Source organism: Salvelinus namaycush, chromosome 3 (genome assembly GCF_016432855.1).
Source record: "Salvelinus namaycush isolate Seneca chromosome 3, SaNama_1.0, whole genome shotgun sequence".
Classification (NCBI taxonomy): Eukaryota; Metazoa; Chordata; class Actinopteri; order Salmoniformes; family Salmonidae; genus Salvelinus; species Salvelinus namaycush.
The window spans coordinates 23892382-23899617 of NC_052309.1; the positions used below are offsets into that span (position 1 = coordinate 23892382).

The 7236-nt window shown below is 38.4% G+C and overlaps 1 non-coding gene across 1 annotated transcript; it reads right to left on the minus strand.

Moving 5' to 3' along the window:
• Positions 1-3981: 3981 nt before the first annotated feature.
• LOC120045215 lies at positions 3982-4034 on the minus strand. The gene has a single exon (XR_005476647.1). It is a non-coding gene; the product is annotated as a U7 small nuclear RNA (small nuclear RNA).
• Positions 4035-7236: the final 3202 nt, after the last annotated feature.

Sequence of the window (7236 nt, forward strand, 5' to 3'; positions counted from 1 at the left end):
TTTAAATCTCGGCAGGCATATACTGAATGTGTTGGATGTTGAAATTATTGGTCACCGGTGCCACACCCCCTTCCTCTCTGTAGCATATGGTATATTCCAGTGATGCTGAGTTGGTGATTGTGTCCAACGGGGAAGATTTGGTTGAAGATGAGCAGTTGAAACATAATCCTTAGAAAAAAAGCTAATAACTTTTAATACACGCGTTCCGGCATTACATTTCAAACGATGTCTTGCAATTCTCTTTGAGACATTCACCGGAGCATCATAGCCTATTCAGCTGAAGCGAGTGTAGCTCAACCATCACCATTGCGTTATTTTCCAAGGATACACGAGGATACAACATATACAAATATCAACAGTCGTATTATTTCTCTGAAGTGAAGCTATGACATGGGAATAAGCCTCCGGAATGGTCACATCACGCAAAGGTGAGCCATTTGTGTAGTAGGCTAGCTACTGCTTTCAGATGTTGTGTATCGCAGAATTTCTACGCGGCGCGCAATAGTCTTATCGCTCGTGAATCGTGGTAGCCTCAGGTGCATAAACATTGTGTATCGAGAAACGGGAATGTAGAGTGTAGTGATAGCCGCGTATCAACACACAAGGTGCCGGCCAGGCTATTCTCATTCCGTGGGCCCGTGATGCTAATGTACATTACCTTTATGTTCCTAGCTGGTGATACCAACTCTGAGGAAAGAGACATTCTGTGGTAACCTACCTAAACATGACAATTTTGCTAAAGGCTATACACCTGACACGTAAACTTTACAGACAGATGGGTCATTGAGTTGACATGCCGGTCACTCACTGGGCACATATGTGATCTGAACGCCTAGTTTCGATTTACATTTGGTTGTGAATTCAACATGAAATCAACAAAACATGTAATTGGATTTAGATTAAAAATTGGGTGAAAAAATACGAAATTCCCTAACGTTGATGACGTGGTGTCAGTTTAACACGTTGATCCAACGTCATTAAATGTAATTGTTTTGTTGAAATGAGTGGAAACAACGTTGATTCAACCAGTTTTTCCCAGTGGGCAGTGAGCCAGTGCATTAAAACGTATTTGGCTACTTGTATACAGTAAGGTTAGGTTATAATGTAGCTCTATTTCTAGATGTAGGCTATCATGGTAAACGTGTGTATCATATGTATTATCAATGGTAGGTAGTAGTATTAGACATTCAGTAGCCTATGTAATGTCTGAGAACATATCCTTGAGACCCGCTATCAGTTGATCAGCTCCTCAGGTAAAGATGCAAACAAGTACATGTAGGCTATGTCAAATGTTATGCCAATGCTCTTGACTTGATGGCATGACCAGAAACAGAATATACAGTATGTTCCAACTGTCAAGGATGAAACTAAATTATTTTATAATAATATCTTAATTCTGTCTATGGCAGGTTGTATAGTTGCTGCAATCTGTTGACAACCTTGTGCAATGTGCAAGACAGACCCGTCTTAAACTGGCAACTCAAATATGTGTTACTCAGGGGTGTCCAGTAATAGCTTACTAACATGGAACCTATGTTTCGTTGAAAACAACTATTACATATTATTACATATTTGTTACCTGCAATTATGATATTAGATATGATATCATAAGGCCACTGCGTATGATCAACACACAGCTTTCATTTACTCTCAGGCACAACCTGAAACACACAGGCTAATATAGTCAGAACAGAGGCAATGTTGAGCTTCCATTACTGCATTTTTGGAAAATGTTAATTATATGAATCTGCGTTGAGTAGGCTAGATGAAACTACTGCAGACTCCAGATGTGTAATGTAAAAGTAATATTCATGTATCGTTATGTAGGCCTACCTCATGTACTGTAATGGATATATGATGATATTCTTATCAATTGCTATGAACCTCTCCGATAGATCAATACGAATATATAATCCGAATAAAACACCACTCATAAATCTAAATACCAGTATTAGACTGAGAAACAGTGTGACAACAGTTACTTTTCTAGATAAAAGGACACGGTCATTTTTGAGAGCCATTGATTAAAAAATCTGTACAAGTAGGTCTGAGGGTTATATTTTGGGCTGTCACTAAGGAAGCGCAAGTGTCAAACGCACGTTAGTTTGCAATTTTGTCATGTAAAAACTGGCGCACTGGCATTTTCCAGCCCTAAAGCCAGGTTTGGAAATGTACCTGTCTAACATCAGCTTGCTTGCACTGAGGTGGGAGGGATGGCAATATTTGTAGTGTCTTCTTAAAAACAAGCACAAAAGTGAGGTTCATGCAGTGCTAATGGGAAGTTTTGAGACCCACAAAAAGCCGGTCTTAACGGTAACACCGCTGATAATGGAATGGATTTTGAGAGTGGAAGCGCAGGCTATCCAGCCATGACGCGCAGTGCCCTTGGAAGAGAGATTCCTTGTGCCGGTGAATCCTATTTAAAAACATTTAAAAAACTATTGGTTTCCCCCCATTTCGTTTAATTTGAGCAAAAACCAAGCATAGCCGCTGTTTTAGCAGCATTGCATAGGTGTGCTTTTTTATCCTGGCCATTAGCCAAGTAGCCTATGAATTAAGGGTTTACTGAGAGTGCTTTGAAATATTTTGGAGGTTTTTGCCCTCATGCTTTTTAATTATTCACAATTCACTGCATACTTCATTTCGCTTGTTCAAGTAGGCTATCCATTCCCATTTTCAAAAAGTGCCCCTCATCCGCTTACCAAACACACACTCCTCCAAACTATTCAGTACTCCTATAATGCCATATCAACTGCATTAAAAAAAATATCTGCCTTGCACAACGATACAATTGATAGGGGCCTAGTATTTTGTGTAGATGTGCAAATGTGATGCATAAAGACATTTAGGCCTACATGTGCATACAGTGAGTGCCATGGAACGAGAGAAGCGATTTGTGATATCATGCTTCTGACCCCATCCTATTTAGAAATATTGTTGTTGTTTTAAAAAACTGATTGCTTGTTTTCCGTTTCATATCAAGCCCTGTATTTGTATTTACTAGGGAGCAGCTACTCTTCCTGGGGTCTAAACACATTAAGGCACTTACATTACACATAAAACAAAAGATAAAACAGTGCATCATATAACATTGTTACACCACTACATATCTACAACACAAAATGTATAATACCACCATACAACAATATTACAATGTACGTGTGTGTAGAGTGCGTGTGCTAGTGTGTGTATGCATGTGTCTGTACTTTTGTGTGTCTCTTCACAGAAAGAACCCCACTGCTCCATAAGGTGTATTTTTATCTGTTTTTTAAAATCTGATTCTACTGCTTGCATCAGCTACCTGATGTGGAGTAGAGTTCCTGTAGTCATGGCTCTATGTAGTACTGTGCACCTCCCATAGTCTGTTCTGGATTGTGAAGAGACCTCTGGTGGCATGTTGTGTGGGGTCTTCATGGGTGTCTGAGCTGTGCGCTAGTGATGGGTGAAAAAATCCATACAGTTACATATCGGGATATTATTCTTGACAATATATCGTATTGTATCGTTTTGACAATATTGCAATATTGTTTTTGCGCTAGTTGGCTGTACCTGTACTAAAACCCTAGTATTTTACCTTCATAGCTTGTTCTCCATCTTCTTTTTAAATGATTTGATTGGAGTTGATGACAATGCAAAGATCATCAATAACCTACAGAACTTGAGACAAACACATGCAGTATTAAACCATGGAACGCGTTGATTGGCCACCCACATGAAAAAATATTATAGTATACTATGGTATAAATACTATAGTATTCAATGTAGTGTTTTTGCGGACTTTACTGTAGTATTCACTGTAGTATTTACTCTTAACTATAATATAAATACTGTAGTAAAAGAAAACTGTAGTATATACTATAGTAATTAATGTTGTGTATTTGCGGATTGTAGTATACTGTAGTATTTACTGTAGTGTTTTTGCCGACATTACTGTAGTATTTACTATCGTTTTTTTGGTTTTATTATCTTTGACTTAGAAATGCAGGCTTTCTCCTTGAGGAAACCTGCTGGAGAAATACTAAAAGAGCACATTTTCCATAACCTGTAGGTAGGTAGGACTGGGGTCTGAATGGATAGTTCTGAACTGCTCTTTTCTATAACTTGTAGGGAACACAATATGGTTTGTACTTGGCATGTATGTTTCTCACTTATGGGTTGCACAAATTGGGACATGGGGTAGGGGAATGGGCAGGGTATATGGATATGAAATACTGTAATATTTACTATAGTTAAAAGAGTGTAGTGTTTTTGCGGACTGTAGTGTTTTTTAAAAGATTATTGTAGTATTTACTACAGTGTTTTTTTTGCTGATAATACTGTAGTATTTATTATAGGATTCTATACTATACTACAACATTCTATAGTAAGTACTACACATGATCGAGGGATACTACAGTGTGTAGTATAGTATTCTACAGTATACTACAGTTTACTACACAATTCTACAGTAAGTACTGTAGTATTTTTTCATTTGGGTAGTGAGTGGCCAAGCCCTTGCCACACCTACAGCTTGTTTATTCATCAAAACCCAGCCCTGTCGCGCCACTGCCAGCTATTGCTCTCATAATTCTGGCTGTGAGAGATTTACCATTGCATTAGGTTTGTTAAAATAGAGCCCTCAGTGTGTTTTGAGAAGTCATGTACACTGAATTCAACTGGTTTACATGGTACACCACCAAGCAGCCATTCCCTATGCCTTATTTCTCACTCAATTCAAATTAAACCACTGGGTTTAGTGGTAGAAAAAAACAGAAATGCAAGTTTCTAAATGATTAGGACTTCTAAATAGTTTGATTTTGATATTCTGCATTTATTGCCAAGCACATTAGCTAGGATCCAGAATAGGTCTTACAGATTGTACAGAAACACAGTTGGATTTGTATGATGCTAAACCAATACCTGGCCTGTCCATCTTACATATCCTAACAATTCATTGCAGTTGGTTACTCATCTGCATAGTCTATCTTTAAACCAGAGGGGTGCTAAAGTAAATGTTTCTGTTTCTAGACCTTCATTTCACAAAGAAACCTTCTGTTATTATGTTATTCCATTACTAATATTTCAGTATATCTTTTTACAGTTCAAGGCCTATAACCTTATGCAAGGGCATTTGCCTGGAAACTCTGCTGACTTGATTGCGTTTCACATGAATCAATGGTGTATTTTTAAACAGTTGTTAGTGACTGAATGCATTGTGTGATACAATAAATTATGTATCTTATAGGTTAGGTCACAGTTTGAAGACTGGAGGATAGTTTGAACCAAATCTTAAATCAGTAAATCAGTTATGCAAATATATTCCATTCCACATCCCACACATGAACTAATGGGAGATGCAGTTTGGTTATTCTTTCATTTAATGTCCAAGGAAATATGGAAACATATTGTTGAGACATTTGATGTCTGAAGGTGGTGAAAACAAGAGCATTAGTATGCATATCTTTCCATTCCTAGATGAATGTTGGCCTGCTCAATGACCATCTCTAAACATACCTACTAAATGTATGAGACACAAGACTACTGTATGTGTCATTGTCGAGTATGCCCTGCTGTTTTTGCAGAAAAGTACAAGGTGACACTTTATTTAATGGTCTGGTTATGAATTCTTAATGCATTATCACATAGTTTTAGAACCATTAAATGAAGTAAGTACATATGGCCTGTTGTTCACTGGCCCTTCTAATATCAGGTTTATACATAGACATGGGCAAAGGACATACACTCATAAGCAGTTTATAAGAGGAGATGTACCAGGACAAGGAGCAAAGCACTGAGGAATGTTGGTTCCTGGCTGATAGCTGATAGCTGATCTAAGGGCATTGTTGGAGGTGCAGTATTGGTAGTGGCAGTGGTTTTTTAGTGACAGTGTTGGGGGTGGTAATGGTAGTGGTGGATGTTGTGGTGGTGGTGGTAGTGGCAGTGGTGATGCTAGTGAGTTATTCTAGGGAGGGATAACCTTTTAATTAATTACCTTTTAGTTGTGTCCTTGTTGTGTTAGATGAGACCTGCAGCTGTCTGTTGTTCTGCATTATTGGGGATTATGTGTATATATTTTCAAAATGGTAAGTTAATTACGTTTCATTTTGCCATGTACATGTTTTGGTATCTAAATCATCCTTTATTGTCAATTTATTTTGATAATTTATCAGCATGTGACCCTTATGGAGCCCAAAGAAACCACCTAAAGGCCTAAACGTTTTCAGTTTTCTCATGTCAGATTCTATGGTTGTAATGAGGAATTCAGCATACCACAATCTCCAGTATGCATCATCCTCTTCTTCTTCATCATCAAACAATTATGTCCATTTAACAATCATTAATCCCTACTGTCTAGTTGCGTTAAGTGTGAACTCTGCCTCTCTCCCATTGGCATTGAAACAACCAATTGTTTTCATGTCTGCCTAACCATAATTGTGTTATTTATGTTTACTTTGTATTCAACTGGTGATACTTTTTTTGATTTGAAGTGAAGTTTTCGATTAACATTTCCCATGGCTCATAGTGTATATTATTTAGGTTTCTCCTCATATCATGTGGTTGTATGAGCAGGTATTTTCCCATGCACCAAGATCCCATTCTGCCAAACGTCAACTGCCTATTTTCTATTCAATTATTTGTCTCCACCTCTTCTGCCCATGCTTGTCTTCTCAAATGATGCTGTTGGCATACAGTACAGTACCCTGTAGTCAAATGGATTGTAGTCTTTACAACAAAGGCAATCATTTCCCCGACCCCCCCATCCTCTCCATAGCCTCCCACTTCAGCAGTGGCTTTCTCATACAACTACTGTATTATGCCTCTCATCTTTCCTAATATTTATTGAAAGCTATATTGTACATGGTATTTTGTCCCGATCTTACGTTATAAAATGTCAGTCTTTATAGTCATGTGTCACTCTCCATTTTCTTTTATCAGGAACATACTGATCATATAGTAGTATAGACTATACACTGAGTGTACAAAACATTAGGGGCACCTTCCTAATATTGAGATGCAGCCCATTTTGCCCTCAGAACAGCCTCAGTTCGTCGGGGCATGGACTCTACAAGATGTCGAAAGCGTTCCACAGGGATGCTGGCCCATGTTGACTCCAATGCTTACCACAGTTGTGTCAAGTTGGCTGGATGTCCTTTGGGTGGTGGACCATTCTTGATACACACGGGAAACTGTTGAGGGTGAAAAACCCAGCAGCATTGCAGTTCTTGACACACTCAAACCAGTGCGCCTGGCATCTAG